Here is a 26,143-nt window from a genome sequence, read left to right on the forward strand (position 1 = left end):
CCTATCACCAACAGAATTGCCTTTTCCAAGAGTTCTAGAAATCTCAGGATGATGTTTATAGTCTACAGTCCCTAGAAATGAATTTCTTTATGAATTTTTCCATTCAATCATATTTACTGAGTATAATGTGATAATCTATGGCGTTTACAAAAATGAGTAAGACATGAGTCTTGTCCTCAAGATACTTATGATACAGTAGAATTTATACAGAAAAAGCTATAATACCAAGGAGAAAATGAATTTGCTTAGTTTTTAATTTGTCACAGCACTTAGGATAGAATTAGAGACACAGGAAATGCTTAAATGCATTTGATTATTCAGCCATATGTTTGGCCAGAGGGATGCTATAGACACAGATTAGACAATTTCTTAAAGGAAAATCGGGTCAACACTTCAGTTAGGGGCCATCCAATAAGCAGTGCTTGGAAGATGATTGGTATTAACCCAAAGTGTGCAGATAGTAGAAGATATGATGAAAAATGAATAGTTTGTGCCAATTGTGAAAAAGTAAAATGTTGTTGTCTTTGTTTCTTTGATCTGGGTCCTCATTTTCATATCCCAGAATGTAACAGTGCTTTGCATAAATCACATTTTACTTTCCAAAGCCATACATCTTGATGATCATGCAGCCCCTCCATGGTCCCCACCCATTCTCTGTGAGGCAAATCCATACCCACCACCTCTGACAAGAAAAGATCCATCTGACTGGGAAGGGATTTCCAAGAAGATTTTTTTTCAGGCAAGGACTCTGGTATTCCAGCACCAATGTAGTGCTTGGCACATAGTAGAATGGAATAAATAATTGCTCCATGAAAAATTGAATGAATATAACCACACATGTAAATTCCTTTTGTTAAGCCTTTACTGACAAATTTCTATCCATCTGACAAATAGAAGCAGAAGCAGGACTCATGAGTTTAGGGTAAGAAAGCTTATGTCTAAACTGGGCCAAGTGGTTATGCATTAAACAGAATTCAAGGAAAAAAGGACCTCTTCAAGTATTGTGAATATTGCTAACACATAAAAGGGCTTTGACCAAAGGTTGAAATGGAGAATGTTTTGAAATACTTGTTGAACTATTTTCTAGGCATATAAATGTGACCTTCAATTTCTTTCACGGTGGTAGCTGCTTATAGGCTCCTCTGGATGAGCACGAATATTTTATTAAACGCTATAGTGTTGAGTCTCCTGTAAACTGATAGTAAGATAATGGTGTGTTCAGGTTTCGGGAAAATAAATTCAGTAGGTGGATCCATGCATGGAAAAATTAGGACTTGGAAAGCAGAAGTTAGAGGATACCAATCCTCACAAGATAAATGTATTGAATGCTCTATCAGGTAAATTAGAATATTCAGAACATAAAGTGGTGCCGGCAACATTTTCTTAAAGTAATTCAAATATAACTTATTTTCTACTATTGTCTTTCTTTACCCTGAAGGATTTGTCCCCAAATCAATAACATGTTTTACCCTAAAATGTTTACCTAACTCTACTGTAGTGTTTTCCAAAGGTATCCACTGACTTCAGATAGATGTCATAGCTCATGTAGTCTCTTGATATCCAGATCAGTAGGGACAGGGTAATATAAAATGGGGCCTTAGGCAGTTAGAATGTTTATCAGGTTATAGGACAGGGACTAATAAAGAAGGATAGTAATGTCAACTATAACGTCCACGGGTGAGGGGCCTGGAGGTCATCTTAGGCCAGTGCTATTATGGCCTGCTGGGAGACACAGCATGGAGTTGCCAGGTCGTGGAGATGCCCCAGTGCGAATTGTCTCCAAACGGCCCAACTGATTCAATGCCAGACTTGTCCACCAGCCAGGAGGGGAGAAGAGTAAAAGCAGGACTGTGATATATTTAAGGAAAGGAGCTGACAGGGCTCTGGTCCAGCAGGCCAGGTGGAAATCCCAGCTGGGAGCTAGAGTGTTAATCTGAAATCAGGGCATAAACCCAGTCAGAGAGACAGAGACCCAGTCATGAGGAAATCAGAGGGGATAACTGAGCTTTATAGGTATGTGTGTATCTAGGAAGTCAACCCAGGCAGACAGGATACAGGGCAGCAAGACCAAGTTAAGACCAAAGGCTCTCAAACTTTCATGAACATCGGAACCAACTGGAGGGCTCATTAAACCTCCAGATTGCTGGGCCCCTGCCCCAGAGGTTCTGATCAAGTAGGTTTGGTTCAGGGCCTAAGTATTTGCATTTTAACCACACTCCAGGCAATGCTGTTGCTGCTGGCTCTAGGACCACATTTTGAGAACCACTGGTTTAGACTTATAACCCCACATAGAGATGGGGCTAATATTAAATACTGTCAGATTTGGCTGGGGTTGCCCAGGGCCCCACACCTGAGCCTCAAGTTTAAAAATTTTAGCACCTATGCTGGAGGGAAGCAGGGGCTAACTTGAAGAGAAAAATTCATTGTGCATTGATCAACGAGAAGGAAATAGAGCACAATACAATAAGCGTAAAAGAATAGGATCATTAAGTTAGTGTGTGTTCAGACACACACACAAGCACGACATAAATTTGGTTTGACCATGTTACAGTGATACCAGCATATGCCCCACTTCCACTGTGGTTTATAATGCTATCAAAGAAATCCTTCATTTCATTATCACTTTTAAATGATAGTTGTCCATCATTTACACTATATTTAGCAAGACTTTGCTTCTTTACAGAGCAACGTCTCATTGACCAACTTTCATGTCAGCTTCTTTCCATAAAACGCCAGAATGTTAGTAAATTGGGGCTTTAATAAGACGATACATAAAGGGAAACCCAAGGGGCAGGTGTACAAATGTAATATTGAATGAACTCAGGCATCCTCACTTGGTTATGATTTATTTATACATTTGACATTGCCCTCCCTTTTTGTTTTTTTTAAATTTCTACATTTTTTTTCTCTTAAATTATTAGGTATGTACTTGAGTTTATTTATTTATTTGTTTTAGTTCCTATAAAATTTGCCATTCAGCTGCAAACTACCACCATAAGATGCAGATAAAATGTTTTATGTAAGGTAAAAATTGATAATATTAATATGAGTTGCACTTTGATAGAAAAACTTTAAAACAGCAATGACTTCATGCTTAAAGGGACTCAGCATGATCTTAACATATGAAACAAATTCTTCATTGGTTAAGTTTTATCCTAAGCGCATTCAAATTTCTTGTCCTAAAGCTGATGTTTTTTTAATAATAACAAATATTTTTAATGCAGCATTTGAAATAAATCACAAACCTTTGTTTCTTAAAATTCTAGAGAAAATGAAAAGACTCCCCCAGTATTATTTTGGAGGTTTTCATGTAAAAGTAAGCAGAATGGTTTCTCGATTAGAATCCAGATATCCTCCCTTCTGTGAATTACATCAATGCTGGTGGTGAGGAAAACCCAGTTCCCAGTCTCCAAGGACTAGCTCTGCTGTTAGCCAAGAAACAAGAGATCGAAGGTGTCAGGCTTTGCCCTACAGAGGCCAATAAACAGTATTGTCCACCAAATAATTACACATGCCTACAAATACACCTCAGAAACCAGTGGGGCAGAGCTCTCCGGCAGTGGTAAGTAATCTGGGATGGTAACCCCATCCTTAGTTTAGGGTAGGGTGTCACATGGAGTTAACAGAACTCATGAGAATGGAGCCCATACCACAGTGCCAACATTTCCTGGCTTCTCCCAGATAGGAATGCTGGACCCATCTCTTCGAAATACCTCAGCCACAGTACAGAAAGCCTTGCACACCAGAGCAATTCAGAACTTGTATTCCAGACAATATGAGAAAGTGCCCCCAGCAAGATGACTTCTACAGTTTCCAGATTTTTGCTTCGAACATCTCAAAGAGTAATAGCTGGCTTTTATTGACTATTTACTCTGTGCTAGACACTTAGAAAATAAAGTGCCAGGCATAAGACCTCCCCGTGACTCAGCCTCTAATCTATAAAACGGGGATGATAGCAGTAGCTGCCTCCTAGGGTGGGTGAGGCCTGGCAAAGTGGCCCAGGGTCACCCCACTGTCCGGCTACAGAGTCAGACTACAAGGCCAGGCAGCCTGAGCCCAAGGCCTGCGCTCCCAACTGGTTCATTCTTCTGCTGCCCCAAATAAATGAGCTAATTCCTGAAGCCTGCAAACTACCTTGATTAACAAATTCTCTGGGGAAAAAGAGATGTACTTTTATAAGCAAGACAGGCCAGTTAAAAACAAACACAGGAAATCTTCATCCCTCATGAGTGATGGGGTTGACCTGCTAGTGCCACACAGAAGTTTCTTGCTGCAGATTTTTTTCCTTGATCTAGAAGAGTTAAAGGTAAACAAGGCCAGCCCTGATCTCAGGTAGCCAAGCAGGGACGTTTGTCTTCCTCAATTATAGGAATTTGGAATTAGAGGAATTTGTTACCCTCAGGCTCATTTCCCAACCCCATTCGGGATCCCAAGTCAGCCTGCTGTCAGCCCCTTCCTCAGATCAAACAAAAAATCACACATACTGCCCTGTGTCCATTGCAGAGTGAATAACTTTTAGCTAGTGCAATGTCTCCACTACCATTATTTTAGTTAAGTATTTAAAATTTATTTTGGGTTTATGGCCCATCCTATTTTATGTCGTCCTAGAATGATTTCTTTATCATGTATACCCACTGGCTACAAAGTTTATAATAACAGCCACCATGGGAATGCACACAGTAGTAAAGAGAGAACTGTCTTTAGTAATAGTTTTTAATCTTAAACAATAGTAGAGTTAAATATACCTGCTTACATACAGACTTCCTTTATTGCTGAGGTGAGGCAATGTCAATTTTATATAATGGAAGAATACGTATAATCAAGTTCCCTTCATATCCAGCTGTGTTGTGCCTGGTTTTCTTTCTAGCATCCAAAGTCTCATGCATGTTTAACAATTTACTTCACTGGTGTACTAACATAGTAAATCAGTGCACACATTCTGGAGGCAGACGGTATGGGGCCCAACCATGCCCCCCTCTCTTACTAGCTGTGGGATCTTGAGCAAGAAATTCAACCTCTCTATGCTTCAGTTTTCTTATTTGTAAACTTGGAACAATAATAATACCTACCTCTTTAGATTTTTATATGGATTAAGTATTGCACGTATAAATTTAGGGCACACAGTAAGTGCTCAATAAATGTTGCTGTAACACTACCCAAAAGACCACCTATGAGCCTTTTCTTATCCAAACACTCTTTTTCTGCCTATGGCATATATATACACACACACATACATACACATAAAGTGTTATTAATTAATTGTATTTATGAAAGCATGGTTTACATGGGGAATAGAAAGAAATAGCCTCTGGGGAGCTTAGTTCATTTTATGTAATGATTAGATTCATCAGTTTTACAGGCAGCTCCTATTTCTGCATTCAAAATGATAAACCTCTTAAGGAAAAATGCTCACAAAAAGCGTTATATTCATCCAACAGCTCAGAAAGATTCTTTCTAGAGCTTGCTTTATTTCCTTCTGAACATGATAATCTTTGCTTAGGATCCCTTCAGATATTTAATTTGCACTGCTTCATCAATGTGTATCAATTCATTATTTTGCATTGACTGTGTACCAATTTGTACATTTTGTCTCAATTTTTATTAATTGGCAGGTCCAAGAAATACCCTTTGTCATGAAACATGGAAAACCAGTTTACTCATTTGAATGTAAACTTATACTTAATATCCCCTACCTCTCACCCCCGTTTAAAATTACGTTCTATTTTCTGTAGGCTCTTGTAAAAAATGTTTCACAGCTCCAAATATTTATTGCTTAAATCAATCTAGTTTGACATATTTTATTAAAGATGTTGTATAACTCTAGTAACCTATTGTTAACCTAAATATATCCTAGGTTTTTAACAAGCAGGGATTAGCAGCTCCTAAATTTGCCTCCAATGCCATCTGGGTTCATTAATATGCTTTCTTTCTATGTACTGAATCTTCCCAGTTTCAGAGATAATAGTCTTTATGTTCATAAGTGCCAGCTCTCCTCCACTAGGCATGTTCTTATTTATCTCCTCCAATGTGCTCTTGAGAACATCGATGTTAATAAGCTTCACCCATTTATTAAGTTTACCAAACAGTGAACATTCTTCTCTATCAAAGAGAATTTATTAGCTTGCTACCATAAAGTATGATCAAATATAGGTGGCTTACTTTAAGTCATAGATGTATCTTTACTTTGGGTAATAGGTGAAGTCTGAAAAAAAAATATTTTAAATGCAATAGATGGAAATTGTGATCCAAAAGACTATGGAGGGGTTCCAGTTCTGGTCAAGATGGTGTAAGCACACTTACTCCCCTCTGTCTCTTCCAACGAATGCAACTAAAATCCCTGGCCAGAATGAATGTAGCAGTCTTCTAAGGACTCTTAAAAGCAAGTAGTAGCAGATAGATTGGGGACGGAAACCAGAATTCAGAGTACTATTAAAACAGTGATGAATTTCCCATTTTTTTTTCTCCTCTGGAATCTCTTGACCTGAACTCAAAGGCAGTTTAAGGGCCAGAACTGCACAACAAGGAAGGCAGACAGAACTGCAAAAGAAATTATCTGTTTGGGACATAAGGAACAGGACAGAGGACTGCTGAGGGTCAAAAGAGTGAGGGAAATCCCCTCTTTTGTTTGTTGTTATCATTTACTTCATTCTCATCCCAATACCAGGCAAACCTGGGGCAGCAGTGGTAATGATGGCAGCAACAGTTGGGTGGACCCCGAATTCCCAACCAGAGGAACTGAGGTCCAGAAGAAGTCCCACTGCATTTTTTTTCTCTCTTAATCTTATCACTGCTTGAGCTTGGAAATGGGCCCAATATTATGGAAAAATCATGGGAAACGTGTAGCAGTGTAGGGAAACGAAAGCCCTGGGCTTTGGGAAGCCAGAAAACATGGAAGAGATTGTGGAGTAGAGGGAATACAAGAAGGTGATCCGATAAAATTGTGTATAAACTTTTGGGCTCACCTCCAAGCTATGTAAGCATGTATCTGACCCTAAACAGCACACCAAAGTGTGAGACATGAGCTACAAGATAGAGCATCACTCAGGTCCCGGACTGTACACTGGATGGCACACATGCAGGGCATGTGTGGATCATAGATCAAAATGTAAAATATAAAACCGTAAAACTTCTAAAAGGAAACATAAGAGAAAAATCTTCATGACCGTAAATTAGGCAAAGGAGTCTTAAATGTTATACCAAAAGCATCATGTACAAAAGAAAAAAATGATAAATTGGACTTCATCAAAATGAATATTTTTCGCTTTGCAAAAGACACTGTTAAGAGAATGAAAATACAAGCTACATACTCACACTTAAAGAGAATGCATTGCTGGTGGGAATGCAAAACATTATGGCCAATCTGTAAATCACTTTAGCAGTTTCTTATAAAGTTAAACATACAATTATTATAGGACTCAACATTCCATCTTCTAGACATTTAGCCTAGAGAGCAAAATGGGGATAACAGGATCTGTCTCTGAAGATTAAATGTGTGAACATTAAATAAGAAAATACACGTTAAAGTCCTTTAAGCAGAACTAAGCACTCATTAGTAACCTTATTTTACTCACAGCTTTTATTAGAAATGTCAGATAAATTTTAATAGTATTTTCAGCATATATTGAGATAATCACATAGTTTTTTCCTCTACTTTATTGATGTGATGAAATATATTGATAGATATCCTGGTATTGAGTTATTCTTACAATCTCAGGATAGCTATTTTTTCCTACAATTCTGCTATCTATAACAATAACTGAGGTTAGTCTATACTTTTTCTTTTTGGGGGTAGAGGGGGCTGCCTTTATTGGGTTTAAATAGTGTTAAGGAAGTGCTACATTCATAGCATGAGCTAAAGACTTTTCTATTTTTTCATGGCCTGAAATAGCATAGCATAGAAATGATCAGATTTTTAAAGGCTAGTTAGGAGTCAGCTGTAAACCCATCTGGTTCCTGGAGTTCTTTTAATGGTGGGTTTTTAATCACCCTTCAAGTGTCTCCTATGGTAACTGGTGTATTCAAATGTAAAATTGTCATTTCTTTAAACTCAAAAATGGTCAAGTATTGTCAATTTCATATAGTTCAACTAAAAAGGATATCCATATACCATTTACCTAGTTTTATCCACTGTTAATAATATGCCCATTTTGCTTTCTTGCCTTTATATATACATATATATCACATATATACATATATATATCACATATATTAAATATGTGTTTTTATTTATTCTTTTATTTTTCACTGAATCATTTCAATGTAAAAACAGACATACACTTCTTATCTAAATACTGAAGGATACAACTTTGAAAAACAAGGACATTCTATTAGGTAACCAAAATACCATTACTGTGTCTAAAAATATTAAAAACAATTAATAATTTTATCAGTACATACACAAATTTCCCCAGTTATTGCAAAAAAAATTATGTATAGATGTTTTTTAATTCATGATCAAATCAAGATTATGTATTATATTTGGTCAATTTTTTTTTTTTTTTTAGTCTCTTTAAACCAGTTTCTCTCGTTTTCTTCCCCATGTCATTGATTTTTAGAAGAAACCAGGTCAGTTGTTTTGCACACTATTCCACATTCTGGACTTGTTTGTTTCCTCCTAGCATCCATTAATATGTTCTTCTCTCTGCTATATTTCCTGTAAACTAGAAATTAGGTCAAGGCTTGAAATTCAGGTTGAACCTTTTAGACAAGTATATTCATTGGCAAATGCTCAAGTCTTTCTCACTCGTTAGGGGTATGCTTCAAGTACAACTGTTGGACTGTACTATTCCACATGGTACCTGGTAGCCCCATGTCTTTTGACCATGTGGATGTGGCTAGTCCAAACTGAGACTTACCATGCTGTGTAGTGAACTGTGTCCTCTCAAAATTCATATATTGAAGCCCTAATCCCCAGTGTGAGTATACTTGGAGACAGGGCTTTCAGGAGGTAATGAAAGTTAAATGATATCATGAGGGTAGGGTCCTAGCTGACAGGACTGGTGGACTTGTAAGAAGAGAGATCGAGATCAATCACTGTCTCCCTGCACCCACGCTCCAAGGAACGCAACGAGGACACAGGGAGAAGGCGGCTGTCTGCAAACCAGGACGAATGCCCTCACTAGAACTTAGCCATTCTGGCACCTTGATCATAGACTTCTAGCCTCTAGAACTGTGACAAAATAAATGTCTGTTGTTTAAGCCAAAAAGAAAAGAATATTTATTGGTAATGCTCTATGCTTAATAACGTGTATTTCAAAAAAAAATTAATAATGTGTATTTCATATCAACAGGCACGTAAGGTCAAGTTGTCCCACTCTTGGGGATGCTAAGTTTGTTCATATGGTTATAGTGCTAACCCCCATTGTAAAAGTATAGTTTTACCTTTGGAATTAGTTTTTTTTTTTTTTTTTAAGAGTACTTTTATTTATTTATTTATTTAGGCTGTGTTGGGTCTTCGTTTCTATGCGAGGGCTTTCTCTAGTTGCGGCGAGCGGGGGCCACTCTTCATCGCGGAGCGCGGGCCTCTCACTGTCGCGGCCTCTCTTGTTGCGGAGCACAGGCTCCAGACGCGCAGGCTCAGTAACTGTGGCTCACGGGCCCAGCCGCTCCGCGGCATGTGGGATCTTCCCAGACCAGGGCTCGAACCCGTGTCCCCTGCATTGGCAGGCAGATTCTCAACCACTACACCACCAAGGAAACCCTGGAATTAGTGTTTAACCTATGGGGCAATACTTGAGCACTGTGTGAATCTCCTGTCTCCAATCTCTCTGTAAGCCACTGTTTTTAGCGTCCATTGATGATCCTTCTCTGATTCAATGATTACATTTGAGATGATTCAGTTTTGATTTCCTTTGCTAGGTAATATTTTGACAGTTTCTTAGTTTACCAAACGATCACAGTTTTGATCACCTTTTTAAAAATTTATTTCTAATTTATCAAATTATGAGAATGTTATCAGTAATAATTCTACTTTTAAAATGTAAGATTTTCGGGACTTCCCTGGCGGTCCAGTGGTTAAGACATTGCCTTCCAGTGCAGGGGGTGTGGGTTCGATCCCTGGTCAGGGAGCTAGGATCCCGCATGCCTCGCAGCCAAAAAACCAAAACATAAAACAGAAGCAGTATTGTAACAAATTCGATAAAGACTTTAAAAAAATGGTCCACATCAAAAAAAATTTTTTAAATAATAAAATATAAGTTTTCTTTGTGATCAAGTACATGTCTGATTTGGGTGTATATCCCATGGACATGAAAAGAAGTATATTTGCTATTTTTAAGAAAAAAGTTCTGTACATATGTATTGAGTTTCTTGATTATGTTACTCAAATTCCCTATATCCTTATCTATGTTTTAACTAGATGTCACATTCTGAAAGAGGTACATTAAATTTCCCACTATAATTTTTTTTTTGTAATCAAGGTCTTGCATTCTAATTTTATACAGTCTTTCACATATTTCTGATGTGTTGTGTGTAGTACACCATTTTATGACAGGGAATCTTCAAATTGTCTGGTATGTCTTTCTCATCCCAGAAATGAAACTTAAAATGGTTGTATCCTTCTTATATGTTCATGCCCCTCTTCTATCCCCTAGTTCTCATAATGTGGAATCTTAAAGAGTAAAAGTAATATAGAAAAGTCATTTTCATTAGCACTAGACAGTGGGGACTCCCTATTTCCTCCATTTCATTCTGGTTATAAGTGAGCAGTGAGCTAGTAGATTTCAGTGTTTTGATCAACATCATTTCATTCCCTGAAGTCCTTAACTTCTCTTCAGAAAATAAAGTCTTATTTTTTTAATCTATTATAATCTTTTACCTGCTAGTATGCACTTTAAACCTTATGGTTTAAAATGTGTAAAATCCAAAGAATTACAATAAAGCTCCCATTTAGCATCTACCCTAGAGATCAATTGCAAGCCAAAATATGGGATTTTAACTGGAGTTTTTAAAAATAAGTGTTGAATTCTATCACACAGAGTCACTTGGAAGAAATTGCTTAAGACAGGGAATTGCCCATTAGAGGCAAAATATGCTTTAATGCAGATTTCATTGTATTCGGTACAAGGAATGTTTGGAAGACTCTTAGCTGTTCTTTTCTTTTCTTTTTCTTCTCCTTTTTTTTAATGGGCAGAGTGTTCGATGCTTCCCAATGCTAGATCTGTAGTGCAGAGTATAACTGGCCAGTTACGAAGCAACACTCATGTTTGGAGATGAGGGTGAAAAGCATCTGAACAGTTGACTTCTCAGTGGCACTGGCTGCTTATTTCTTATTTTCTGCAGGATTCAAAGTGGACCTCAAAGGTCACCGCATGTCCCCTTGAGCCTCCTTGTGGCTCTTTCTCCTTGGGCACAGCACCCACACATGAGTCCCCACCAAGCAAGTGATCATCCTTGTTTGGAAAGTTCCAGCTGGGAATGGATTTGGTTCAGTCCGTTCCGGGGCCACCACAGCCTGGGTTTCCTCACCTGCCCCTCTGCGTGGCCCTCCTGGGACTCTGCCAGGGAGTGCAGCTGCCTGCCTGCCGCCTTTGTCCATGTGGGTTGCAGTTTATTCTGGTCTAGCCAGCAAAATAATCCCACCCTTCTCTTTTTTTTTGTTTTACTGTCGCCATGGATCTACTCATTTTTATACAGCACTCTTAGCATTTCAAAGGGATTCTCAGAGAAAGGGGAGAAAATACAAATGTTTGAAACAGTAATCTTAATTCTATTTTTCATGAGCCATTACCAGGCATTTAAGCAGGTGTTTAATTTTTATGAGTATAAACTAATACATGCTTATTATATAAAATTAGAAAACTAAAATATTATTTTAAAAAAAGAAATTCAGCTGAAGTCCTTCTATACAGAGATAATTACTAACAGTACATTTTTCTATAGACTATTTTTTTGGAAATCAATTTTTTTTAAACAAAACTCAGATCTGTTATTTTTTTACTTAATATATAGCATGATAACTTTCCAATTTTATTAGCTATCCTTTGAAATTATGTTTTCAAGGACTGAATAACAAAATCACATGAATATGCCAAAATTATTTATCTACATCGGCATTAGAATATATTAGACTAGATTTATTTTAAACTGTTATAAATGATGTAGTTATTTCATACATACATACATACATACTTGCATAAAACTTTTAGTATCTCTGATTTTTTTTTAGAATAAAAATGAAATTAAGGAGTCAAGGGTAGAATATTTTCTAGAGCTCAAAATATATTTTGCCAAATTGTTTCTAGTAAGGTCAGGTTAAACACAAATAATGTAATCTATTCTCTCCTTGGTGACTTTCCAACCTGTTTCTTATAGTCCAGGATTACTGCATGTTTTCAGGATGCCTAACAGTTTTCTAAAATTTTATCCTGATTCCAGAAGCTCATTTCTTCTAGGTCTTCAGGAAGATGTTTCTTTTTCTTCATTCTATAAAACATCTTGGTAAGCTCTGTGTGATTTTTCTTGTCTCCAGTAGTATTTGAATATGGAGAAAGATTTCCAGACTTGGTATTTGCCAACAGACAGGTATGTGGATTGCCCCTGGCTCCGCTAAACGGCCATCTGGTTGTTCATCACATTATTTTCTGGGAGCCATAGCAAGCAAGTCAATATGCAACATTTGTAACCTAGGCTCTAGGATGAAGCAAATATTCCTCTTTGAAGCCATGCCCTATGTGTAGAATTTTCTGTCATCCTCACTTCTCAGTCTTGAGGCCCTCTGAACCAGTGCTGCACACTCTGCTCCTGGCATCTCCCACCTCCACCCTTGGCTACCACTTTACTTATGGGACATTTGTACCCCTGGAATGCAATGTGCCATTGCAAATGCTGACCTCTGTCCCCTGTCCTTTCCTTCACTCATTCACAGTCATTCAGCAAATACCTATTGAGCTTCTACTCTGTGCCAGCCACCAGATAAAGCATAGAATACAAGAAACCACAGTCCCTGCCTTTGTGAGGCTGACACAACACCCCCAACTGCCACCTTGCATCCCACCCTATGACTTCCTGCTCTAGGTTGTTTCGTTGATACAAGTTCTCTAGGTTGCGGCAGATAGTGAGGCAAAGAACATAGTGGGTTTCAGCTGTCTTGCAGACAGGCAAGGATGCTGTATTCCATGAAGTGGGGTAGGGGTAGGGATAGGCCACTGGTTGCTCTTCTCAAAATAGCTTGTGATTATTATTTTTTTTCAACATCTTTATTGGAGTATAATCACTTTATAATGTTGTGTTAGTTTCTGCTATATAACAAAGTGAATCAGCTATATGTATACATATATGCCCATATCCCTTCCCTCTTGTGTCTCCCTCCCACCCTCCCTATCCCACCCCTCTAAGTGGTCACAAAGCACCGAGCTGATCTCCCTGTGCTATGCAGCTGCTTCCCACTAGCTATCTATTTTACATTTGGTAGTGTATGTCCATGCCACTGTCTCACTTCGTCCCAGCTTACCCTTCCCCCTCTCTGTGTCTTCAAGTCCATTCTCTGCATCTGCATCTTTATTCCTGTCCTGCCCCCAGGTTCATCAGAACCATATATATTTTTTTAGATTCCATACATATGCGTTAACATACGCTATTTGTTTTTCTCTTTCTGACTTACTTCACCCTCTATGACAGACTCTAGGTCCATCCACCTCACTACAGATAACTCAATTTCGTTTCTTTTTATGGCTGAGTAATATTCCATTGTATATATGTGTCACATCTTCTTTATCCATTCATCTGTCGATGGACACTTAGGTTGCTTCCATGTCCTGACTATTGTAAATAGAGATGCAATGATCACTGTGGTACATGTCTCTTTCTGAATTATGGTTTTCTCAGGGTATATGCCCAGTAGTGGGATTGCTGGGTCGTATGGTAGTTCTATTTTTAGTTTTTTAAGGAACCTCCATACTGCTCTCCATAGTGGCTGTATCAATTTACATTCCCACCAACAGTGCAAGAGGGTTCCCTTTTCTCCACACCCTCTCCAGCATTTATTGTTTGTAGATTTTTTGATGATGGCCATTTTGACTGGTGTGAGGTGATGCCTTATTGTAGTTTTGATTTTCATTTCTCTGATGATTAGTGATGCTGAGCATCCTTTCATGTGTTTCTTGGCGGCCTGTATATCTTCTTTGGAGAAAAGTCTATTTAGGTCTTCTGCTCATTTTTGGATTGGGTTGATTATTTTTTTGATATTGAGCCACATGAGCTGCTTGTATATTTTGGAGATTAATCCTTTGTCTGTTGATTTGTTTGCAAATATTTTCTCCCATTCTTAGGGTTGTCTTTTCATCTTGTTTATGGTTTCCTTAGCTGTGCAATGGCTTTTAAGTTTCATTAGGTCCCATTTGTTTATTTTTGTTTTTATTTCCATTTCTCTAGGAGGTGGGTCAAAAAGGATCTTGCTGTGATTTATGTCATAGAATGTTTTGCCTATGTTTTCCTGTAAGAGTTTGATAGTGTCTGAACTTACATTTAGGTTTTTAATCCATTTTGAGTTTATTTTTGTGTATGGTCTGAGGGAGTGTTCTAATTTCATTCTTTAACATGTAGCTGTCCAGTTTTCCCAGCACCAGTTATTGAAGAGGCTGTCTTTTCTCCATTGTATATTCTTGCCTCCTTTATCAAAGGTAAAGTGACCATATGTGCGTGGGTTTATCTCTGGGCTTTCTATCCTGTTCCATTGATCTATATTTCTGTTTTTCTGCCAGTACCATACTGTCTTGATTACTGTAGCTTTGTAGTATAGTCTGAAGTCAGGGAGCCTGATTCCACCAGCTCCTTTTTTCTTCCTCAAGATTGCTTCAGCTATTCAGGGTCTTTTGTGTTTCCATACAAATTGTGAAATTTTTTGTCCTAGTTCTGTGAAAAATGCCATTGGTAGTTTGATAAGGATTGCATTGAATCTGTAGATTGCTTTGGGTAGTATAGTCCTTTTCACAATGTTGATTCTCGCTATCCAAGAACATGGTATACCTCTCCATCTGTTTGTATATTCTTTAATTTCTTTCATCAGTGTCTTATAGTTTTCTGCATACAGATCTTTTTTCTCCTTAGGTAGGTTTATTCCTAGGTATTTTATTCTTTTTGTTGCAATGGTAAATGGGAGTGTTTCCTTAATGTCTGTTTCAGATTTTTCATCATTAGTGTATAGGAATGCAAGAGATTTCTATGCATCAATTTTGTATCCTGCTACTTTACCACATTCATTGATTATCTCTAGTAGTTTTCTGGTAGCATATTTAGGATTCTCTATGTATAGTATCATGTCATCTGCAAACAGTGACAGCTTTTCTTCTTCTTTTCCGATTTGGATTCCTTTTATTTCTTTTTCTGCTCTGATTGCTGTGGCTAAAACTTCCAAAACTTTGTTGAATAATAGTCGTGAGAGTCGGCAACCTTGTCTTTTTCCTGATCTTAGAGGAAATGGTTTCAGTTTTTCACCATTGAGAATGATGTTTGCTGTGGGTTTGTCGCATATGGCCTTTATTATGTTGAGGTAGGTTCCCTCTATGCCCACTTTCTGGAGAGTTTTTATCATAAATATGTGCTGAATTTTGTGGAAAGCTTCTTCTGCATTTTTTGAGATTATCATATGGCTTTTATCCTTCAGTCTGTTAATATGGTGTATCACATTGATTGATTTGCATATATTGAAGAATCCTTGCATTCCTGGGATAAACCCCACTTGATCATGGTGTATGATCCCTTTAATGTGCTGTTGGATTCTGTTTGCTAGTATTTTGTTGAGGATTTTTGCATCCATGTTCATCAGTGCTATTGGCCTGTTGTTTTCTTTTTTTGTGACATCTTTGTCTGGTTTTGGTATCAGGGTGATGGTGGCCTAGTAGAATGAGTTTGGGAGTGTTCCTCCCTCTGCAATATTTTGGAAGAGTTTGAGAAGGATAGGTGTTAGCTCTTCTCTAAATGTTTGATAGAATTCACCTGTGAAGCCAACTGGTCCTGGGCTTTTGTCTGTTGGAAGATTTTTAATCACAATTTCAATTTCAGTGCTTGTGATTGGTCTGTTTATGTTTTCTATTTCTTCCTGGTTCAGGCATGGAAGGTTGTGCTTTTCTAAGAATTTGTCCTTTTCTTCCAGGTTGTCCACTTTATTGGCATATAGTTGCTTGTAGTAATCTCTCATGATCCTTTGTATTTCTGCAGTGTCAGTTGTTACTTCTCCTTTTACATTTCTAATTCTGTGGATTTGAGTCTTCTCCCTTTTTTCCTTGATGACTCTGGCTAATGTTTTATCAATTTTGTTTATCTTCTCAAAGAACCAGATTTTAGTTTTATTGATCTTTGCTATTGTTTCCTTCATTTATTTTTCCTTTATTTCTGATCTGATCTTTATGGTTTCTTTCCTTCTGCTAACTTTGGGGTATTTTTGTTCTTCTTTCTCTAATTGCTTTAGGTGTAAGGTTAGGTTGTTTATTTGAGATTTTTCTTGTTTCTTGAGGTAGGGTTGTATTGCTATAAACTTCCCTCTTAGAACTGCTTTTGCTGCATCCCATAGGTTTTGGGTGGTCATTTGTTTCTAGGTATTTTTTGATTTCCTCTTTGATTTCTTCAGTGACCTCTTGGTTATTTAGTAGTGTATTGTTTAGCCTCCATGTGTTTATATTTTTTACAGTTCTTTTTCCCTGTAATTGATGTCTAGTCTCATAGTGTTGTGGTCGGAGAAGGTACTTCATATGATTTCAATTTTCTTAAATTTACCAAGGATTGATTTGTGACCCAACATATGATCTATCCTGGAGAATTTTCGATGAGCACTTGAGAAGAAAGTGTATTCTGTTGTTTTTGGATGGAATGTCCTATAAGTATCAATTAAGTCCATCTTGTTTAATGTGTCATTTAAAGCTTGTGTTTCCTTATTTATTTTCATTTTGGATGATCTGTCCATTGGTGAAAGTGGGGTGTTAAAGTCCCCTACTATGTTTGTGTTACTGTCAATTTCCCCTTTTATGGCTGTTAGCATTTGCCTTATGTGTTGAGGTGCTCCTATTTTGGCTGCATAAATATTTACAATTGTTATATCTTCTTCTTGGATTGATCCCTTGATCATTATGTAGTGTCCTGCTTTGTCTCTTGTAATAGTCTTTATTTTGAAGTCTATTTTGCCTGATATAAGAATTGCTACTCCAGCTTTCTTTTGATTTCCATTTGCATGGAATATCTTTTTCCATCCCCCCACTTTCAGTCTGTATGTGTCCCTAGGTCTGAAGTGGGTCTCTTGTAGACAGCATATATACGGGTCTTGTTTTTGTATCCATTCAGCCAGTCTGTGTCTTTTGGTTGGAGCGTTTAATCCATTTACATTTAAGGTAGTTATAGATATGTATGTTCCTGTTACCATTTTCTTAATTGTTTTGAGTTTGTTTTTGTAGGTCTTTTCCTTCTCTTGTGTTTCCTGCCTAAAGAAGTTCCTTTAGTGTTTGTTGTAAAGCTGGTTTGGTGGCGCTGAATTCTCTTAACTTTTGCTTGTCTGTAAAGGTTTTAATTTCTCCATCGAATCTGCATGATATCCTTGCTGGGTAGAGTAATCTTGGTTGTAGGTTTTTCCCTTTCATCACTTTAAGTATGTCCTGCCACTCCCTTCTGGCTTGCAGAGTTTCTGATGAAAGATCAGCTGTTAACCTTATGGGGATTCCCTTGTATGTTATTTGTTGCTTTTCCCTTGCTACTTTTAATAGTTTTTCTTTGTGTTTAATTTTTGATAGTTTGATTAATATGTGTCTTGGTGTGTTTCTCCTTGGATTTATACTGTATGGGACTCTCTGTGCTTCCTGGACTTGATTGACTATTTCCTTTCCCATATTAGGGAAGTTTTCAACTATAATCTCTTCAAGTATTTTCTCAGTCCCTTTCTTTTTCTCTTTTGCTTTGGGACCCCTATAATTTGAATGTTCATGCATTTAATGTTGCCCCAGAGGTCTCTGAGACTGTCCTCAATTCTTTTCATTCTGTTTTCTTTATTCTGCTCTGTGGTAGTTATTTCCATTATTTTATCTTCCAGGTCACTTATCCGTTCCTCTGCCTCAGTTATTCTGCTATTGATTCCTTCTAGAGAATTTTTAATTTCATTTATTGTGTTGTTCATCATTGTTTGTTTGCTCTTTAGTTCTTCTAGGTCCTTGTTAAATGTTTCTTGTTTTTTCTCCATTCTATTTCCAAGATTTTGGATCATGTTTACTATCATTACTCTGAATTCTTTTTCAGGTAGACTGCCTATTTCCTCTTCATTTGTTTGGTCTGGTGGGTTTTTACCTTGCTCCTTCATCTGCTGTGTGTATCTCTGTCATCTCATTTTGTTTAACTTACTTTGTTTGGGGTCTCCTTTTTGCAGGCTGCAGGTTCATAGTTCCCGTTGTTTTTGGTGTCTGCCCCCAGTGGCTAAGGTTGGTTCAGTGGGTTGTGTATTCTTCTTGTGGAGGCGACTGGTGCCTGTGTTCTGGTGGGTGGGACTGGATCTTGTCTTTCTGGTGGGCAGGGCTGCATCCTGTGGTGTGCTTTGGGGTCTCTGTGAACTTAGTATGATTTTAGGCATCTTCTCTGCTAATGGGTGGTGTAGTGTTCCTGTCTGGCTAGTTGTTCGGCATGGGGCGTCCAGCACTGGAGTTTGCTGGCCATTGGGTGGAGCTGGGCCTTAGCATTGAGATGGAGATCTCTGGGAGAGCTCTCTCTGATTGATATTATGTGGGGCTGGGAGGTCTCTGGTGGTCCAATGTCCTGAACTTGGCTCTCCCACCTCAGAGGCTCAGGCCTGACACCAGGCCGGAGCACCAAGACCCTGTCAGCCACACGGATCAGAAGAAAATGGAGAAAAAAAGAAAGAAAAAAAATTTTTTTAATTTTTAAAAGAAAAAGAAAAAGAATAAAAAAAGAAGAGAGCAACCAAACCAATAAACAAATCCACCAATGATAACAAGCGCTAAAAACTAAACTAAGATAAACATAAAAATCAGAAACAAATCAGTCACAGATAGCAAAACCCCAGTCTACATTTGCTCCCAAAGTCCACCACCTCCATTTTGGGATGATTCATTGTCTATTCAGGTATTCCACAGATGTAGGGTACATCAAGGGGATTTAATCCACTGCTTCCAAGGGTGCAAGGAGAAATTTCCCTTTCTCTTCTTTGTTCGCACAGCGCCTGGGGTTCAGCTTTGGATTTGGCCCCACCTCTGCGTGTAGGTCACCCTTAGGCCTCTTTTGGGAAGTCTGAGATCTTCTGCCAATGTTCAGTAGGTGTTCTGTAGGAGTTGTTCCACATGTAGTTGTATTTTTGATGTATTTGTGGGGAGGAAGGTGATCTTCACGTCTTACCCCTCCACCGTCTTGAAGGTCCCTCCTCCAGCTTATGATTATTGAAAACTCCTGTGAGATTCTAGCACTAGCCTGCCCATTATTTTAGGTTTTCAATGGTATTGGAGTTGTTGCCCTTTTCTGGGCCTTCAAAAGCATTTTAGTAGGAGATTAGGAGGGGTACCATTAGGGACTGCTAATGTGAAACCATTTTAAACAGAAGTCACACAGGGCATTTGCAAATTTCGACTTGCTCTGTTTCCTTTTTTCAGGGTAAACTTTGAGACAATCATTTTCGGAAAAATTTTTTGTTGGCAACACAACAAAAGAAGCACAAAAGTATAGGAATAAATATATTTTGTAAAGCTACTGATGATTATTGATAGTATAGTTTTGATTTTTTGTTTTACTTAATATTTCTGCCTCCAATCCTCAACACAAACATCTGGCTGTGATTTTGTTTTTTTCTGTCACTGAGCCAAATCCTGTCTAACTCAGTAGGATACTATGGTGAAATGAAAATCTGGCCTGTTTTTACATCTTACAGTTAACTTCTCATTGGATTGTTCAGTGTGTCTCATAAGTTCTAATATATGCTATAAAAATAAATAACAACATCGTAATTTTGTCTTCTGCCAAGTGTATTTGCGATAGGTGGGGCTTTGGGGGGGATACAGAGGTAGTTTCAAGTATGTGACGCATATCAAATGGAAATGGGAAAGAGGCAGAATGTTGCTGACGGTAGCATTTTCTACCTTAGACTGTGAGACTCCCAAGGGCGTGGTCTGGATCTCTTCCCTTTGTCTCCTAGCTTTTAGCATCATGCTTGGCACTCGGAAGGCACTCAGGGCCTTTGAGGGCTGCCCAGAAATAATCCTAAAGTTCCCTAACCCATTAACAATCCCACTCTGCTAGACAAGCTCATTTGTACCTTCTCTCCTCCCTGCAAGCCCCCGTCACCTCTTCCCCAGCTTTCTCTTTCCTTTGATGATCTTCTCAGTTCAGCAAGGAAACAGAAGCAATCAGAAGATAATTTTCACAAGTTCCCCCTTCATCTACCTACTTCCCTGTATCAATGCCCTTAAACTCCACCTTGTTGTATTACAAGGGACAAACTGATCTTACTCCGATTAAGGCTTATCCTCCTGTTTGCGTGTTACTCTCATCCTCTCTCACTTACTGGAAGACATCACTCCAGCATTTATCTCTCTTCTCTCTCATATCATCATTTGCCCCCATTTGCCCCCTTCCCTGAATAATTTAAAAACCTAGTGTAATCACTCCCATCTTAAGTAAAAACAAAAAACCTTTCCTGCCCACACATCCCCCTCCAGCTATAACCTCAGTCTTTGCTGTCCTTTATAGCAAAATCCCTCAAAAGAGTTTTCAAATCACCGTATCTACAAATCCTCTCCTCCCAATCTCTCTTGAACGTACTCTGATATTGCAGTGGCCCTCATCATTCCGCCAAACTGTTCTTACCAGTCTTTTTTCTTTTCTTTTTTTTGGCTGTGGGGCTTGCAGGAGTTCCCCGACCAGGGATCGAACCTGGGTTCCCTGCAGTGGAAACGCGGAGTCCTAACCACTGGACCACCAGGGAAGTCCCTGTTCTCACCAATCTTGATGCTTCCCCGCATGTTGCTAAATCCAATGGTCAAGCCTCACTTTTCATTTTATTGGATGATCAACAACATTTAACTCAACTGATCCTCCTTCTTACTTGAAACCTCCTTCTTCACTTGGATTCTAGGACATACTCCCTCTAATTTTCCTAATAACCTACTGTGCCACTACTTAGCTAGTCAGTTTTTGCAGCAGGGACAGTAGCCCAAATATCTCAGTGATCTGCAACCACAAAGGTGTTTGTTGATGTTTGATGTTTGTTGTTCAAGTTATGTAAAGGCTAGGAGTCACCGACATGTCTGCTTGCCTCTACGGGGCTCTACTTAGCCGCACCTCAGCTGGGCTTGACTCCTCTTGGCTGCCGGTTGGTGGACCGCTGCCATCTGTTTTCTCATCCTAAAACCCAGGCTAACGAGCAGCCTTATCTGGAGCATGCTCCTCTCCCATGACAGGAGAAAGGGCTGAAACTTCCAAAGTCTCTAAAAGCTTCCACTTGGACGTGGTGTGTATCATGTTTACTCACATTCCACTGGGCAAAGTAAATCTGTGAGTCACATCATGTATAAGAAAGGGCCAACACAGATGAAGCTTGCCCCTCCCCTTAAGCCCCTGAGACGAGGTTCATTGAGACCATTAACAAGCTTGATGAATGTCCCCAGAGGATTGAGAGACCCAGTGTCAGACCTGCTGCCTGACTCACCTGAGAAATCTAAAGGGCCAGGAGCTGGCTGAGACAGCCTGAAACAGAGTGAGAGCCACAGTTTAGGAAGTTGATGTGTTTCCACTGAGAACGCATCTAAGGAGCATGTTTCCTATTGACTGATCCTGTGGTGTAATAGGCTGATCCTGTTGTGCTGAGTTGTCATAGACCTGGCCCTAGACTGTCACCTGGAGAGGCCAGAGATCACAGCGGAAGAAAGCCAGGGCTATACAGTTGGTTGTTCAGGGGCCAAAGGAGGGGTGGATGAAACGTACAAACCATGTAGGAAACCACAGGTTACAGAGCCCTCTGGGCTTCCTGAAGAGCCCTCACAAATGCCCACACCAGTCAACTTCCAACATCTGTCACAGCCAAAGGGAAATGGCACCTTAGTTGTGCCAGACAAATGAAACCTTTCTTGCCTATTTACTTCTCCTCCTTCTCCTGTCCCCTAACCTTGGAGAAGCCAAGCTAGCAAGTAGGAGTAGAGTGGGAAACATTAGGAGGATCAAAAGAAAGATGGATCCTGGCAGCGGGCCCAAGCTGGTGAAGGGAACTCACTTGGAATGAAATTCAGATTCTGATATTATTACATGCGATGGAACATAGTTATTACCTGAGACTATTTCTGTGATTACAAGTGACCAGAGGACTCTTTTTTTAAATTATTTTATTTCTTTTTGAATAGGAAATGCATACATAAAGTATAAAATTTGAAAGATACAAAAGAGTAAATAATGAAAAGTAAGTCCGCCTCACCCATATGTATAACATACTATACACACTCTTTTTTATAGTGTATTTTATTCAAGTAGGGTTGATTTACAACGTTGTGTTAATTTCTGCTGTACAGCAAAGTGGTTCATGTATATACATTCTTTTTCACATTCTTTTCCATTATAGTTTATCACAGGATATTGAATATAGTTCCCTGTGCTATACAGTAGGACCTTGTTGTTTATCTATCCTATATATACTAGTTTGCATCTGCTAATCCCAACTCCCAATCCATCTCTCCCCCACCCTCCTGCCTTGGCAACCACAAGTCTGTTCTCTATGTCTGTGAGTCTGTTTCATAGATAAGTTCGTTTGTTTCGTATTTTAGATTCCACATATAAGTGATATCATATGGTATTTGTCTTTCTTTTTCTGACTTACTTCACTTAGTATAATAATCTCTAGGGCCATCCATGTTGCTACAAATGGCAATTTTTCATTCTTTTTTATGGCTGAATACTATTCCACTGTGTGTGTGTGTGTGTGTGTGTGTGTGTGTGTGTGTGTGTGTGTATATATATATATATATATATATATATAGTACCACATTTTCTGTATCCATTCATGGGTCAATGGACATTTAGGTTGAGTCCATGTCTTGGCTATTGTCAATAGTGCTGCTATGAACATAGGGGTACATGTATCTTTTTGAATTATAGTTTTGTCTGGATATATGCCCAGGAGTGGGATTGCTGGATCATATGGCAACACTATTTTTAGTTTTTTGAGGAACCTTCATACTGTTTTCTGTAGTGGCTGCACCAATTTACATTCCCACCAACAGTGTAGGAGGGTTCCCTTTTCTCCACACCCTCTCTAGCATTTGTTATTTGTAGACTTTTTAATGATAGCCATTCTGCCCAGAATGAGGTGGTTCCTCATTGTTTTGATCAGAGGACTATTTTTTAAGCTATCTGAGAGTAATAAAAAGTCATAGGACCAGCCCCACAGAAGGAGTCTGTAGAAGCAGAGGGGTGTGTGTATGTGTGGTGTGTGTGTGTGTTTGTGTGTGTGTGTGTGTTGGGTGGAGGGGAGAGAGGCCTGAGAAAGGTGTTTTCTTTCTTGCTGCATGAGCCACATTTGCTCCAAGGGCTCTTGACCCCTGGGCTCGTTGCTTCCATCTGCCTGGGTTTTCTCCATACTAAGAAGTTACATCATGACTTCGTGGTGTCTTCACTGACATCTTTGATCATGAGGCTCCAGGAGGCCAGAACCTTAGTTTACAGTTGGCTGCCCTCACATTTGACCCCGTTTACGTAAAGGAAATCTAGGCATCTGGCCAATTCAGGACCAAAGAATTTTGCAGTGGGGGTGTTGAACTTCATTTCCTTTTTCATTTATAAACGCAGTTGGAGCTGATTCCAATGTGTTTTCAGGAAGTCAGTAAAAACATTTAGGCGTAACTACTACTGTTTTATGAAATTTCAGCTATTGTTTTCACCTTGCCTGTGCTTAAATCCAGAAATAAAAAGCTTGGTGTGGCCGTGGGGGACTGGAGAGGCGTTATGTCATTACAGCACCTACTTCAGGTTCAGGAAACTTCAAACCCACCATCCGTTTCCTACTTTACTAAGCCAAGGAACGCAGTCGAGTGTGTGACCAAGGGTAACATGATTCAGGTTAAGAACTGGGTCTGTGGAATTTGTTTCCTGGCCAAGAGAACTACAATTCAATTGCTACTAGAGTTAAGTGGAAAATATATACTTTTGCCTTCATTAGAGCTATTGTTACTTTTAAAGACTTGTTGAGAACATAAGCTCAAACTCAAACATGATAGCATGGATTCTAGTTATTGGAAATGAAGAGAGCCCTTGGGAATATTGCCTTCCACTCCCAGTTCGACCCATGCTCCATGTCTGACCTTGGATATCACACCTCAGTCCTTACACTTGAAAGAGAGACTATTGCTCATTAACACTCAACATTGGGCAAATTAAAAAAATGCTCATTTAGACACAGGTTTGACTAATGTAATCTTATCCTTATGTGGATTTATTTACCTAGTTCTTCACTTTTTAAAATGGTACCCTTCACAGAAGCATCTTGGGATACACGCAGCACATTGAAACAGTAATTAAAATAGATAAAACATTGCAAAGCAGCAATTAAGGTTACATCTTAAAACACTATTATGCTTAAAACCTGAAAACAATGCTCACCTTATCAGTATAGGAGGCACCTATGCAAGCAGTGCACAGGAGACTTGGGGTGGCTTTTGAGAAATCATACATGGGAAGCACATGATGATAAAATTATTCTAAACCTTGCTTCAAAATGTAATTTTCCGTCCCTCCCCACCTCTGCCCTACTCTGTTCACCTATAGGGTGGCTTGCTCTACACTCTGCTTTCACGTGTCTGTTCAGCCAGAGGGTTCAGAAACTCCTTTCTTTCCCAGAGGCTGTAACCGGAGCCCTCAGTCATACTTTACATGGCTTAAAGGGCAGTTGATGATGCTTAAGTACTGGAAACAAAGGATTATAACCTCAGAGAACATTCTACCAACTGAAATAGGAAAAGCCTTGTCCTTCACCAACAGCTCCTACCCCACTGGGTCCCACAAACCCACCCAGTTTCCTTACACGACCCTGCGGACCCTCGCAGCCCGTCACACACCTAACCCAGCCTACTAACTGGCCTCACCCATCCTGTTTCGCTTTCCCCAGTTAATGAAGGATACTTGAAAGAGGTGGCTTTCAAAAGTTAGGATTTGCGTGGGTAGCAAGCAGTTTACAAAAGCTGATCACTCTGCCATCGTCTGGCTGTTAGGCATGTGAGAGCTTGGTGAACATTCTGAACTGGGGAGTTGAAAGTGGATTCTCTCCGTTATGTTGGACCAGGGCGCCAAGATGCTGTTCTCCAACAACACACTGAGTCCTTTCAGAAACTGCTCTGTCGGAAGTCCAACTTGTTGTTTGTGTGAAATTGTCACAGCATGTCCATTTTGGTTCATATGGTACTTAAAAGACAGCGTTCCACTGTGCCAGCACCTGCCTCTGCAGCCCTGGTTCCCGCTCCGCCCTCCCACCTTCGCTCACTCTAGCGAGGCCAAACCACTCAGGGTGCTCAGTTCAGTGAACAGAATTCCCAATAACAGCATCTTTAAATCTGTAGTTCTGGACCAAGCTCTGTAGAACAACAACCCGCAAAAGTTATGCCAGACTTATTTTCAAGTTTCTTCTGTATGAACATATTTAAACAGTTTCAATTTTGCCAGCAAAGCTCCTTTGGGGGATGTACTTGTTCAAGTGGTTTTCTACCACAAAGCCCGCTGTCATCATTCTGGAAGTTCGCATCAAAGAGAGAAAGAGCATCTCGATGTTCAGTAAAGACCCTGCCTTGGGAAGCAGAGGCTTGCTGAGGCCCTTGGCGAACCCCTCCAGGTTCCTATGGCTCATTTCATAAAGAACTTCATGTACCCGTTGGGATGTGTCCCCACTCTGTCAACAATAAACAATAGGGAAGTCTCCCAGAGTTCAAACCACATTAGCATGGCGGCGATTAAAGAGATCATTAGAATGCCTTAAAGGACCTTTTGATTTCCTACAGGAAACATGAAGTCACTGTGTTCTCAGAGCTTGTAAAATCCTTAGGTGGGTCTCTCCTGCCGAGGAAAGCAGCAAACCAAGGTCAAACACACTCTCCACTAGCATCAACCTGTGTTCCCCTTGTTTCCTGCACCATTCAGTCCATCTTAACTGTCCCTTTCCTGCTCTAAGCACAGTTTGAATGTGGCGTAAGTGAGC

General features: G+C 39.3%; 1 protein-coding gene across 1 annotated transcript in view; it reads left to right on the top strand.

Moving 5' to 3' along the window:
• SLC9A9 (solute carrier family 9 member A9) overlaps positions 1-26,143 on the top strand; it is a 536,019-nt gene that overhangs the window by 345,626 nt on the left and 164,250 nt on the right. The window lies entirely within an intron of this gene.

This window comes from Balaenoptera ricei, chromosome 4 (genome assembly GCF_028023285.1).
Source record: "Balaenoptera ricei isolate mBalRic1 chromosome 4, mBalRic1.hap2, whole genome shotgun sequence".
In the NCBI taxonomy this organism is placed as follows: domain Eukaryota; kingdom Metazoa; phylum Chordata; class Mammalia; order Artiodactyla; family Balaenopteridae; genus Balaenoptera; species Balaenoptera ricei.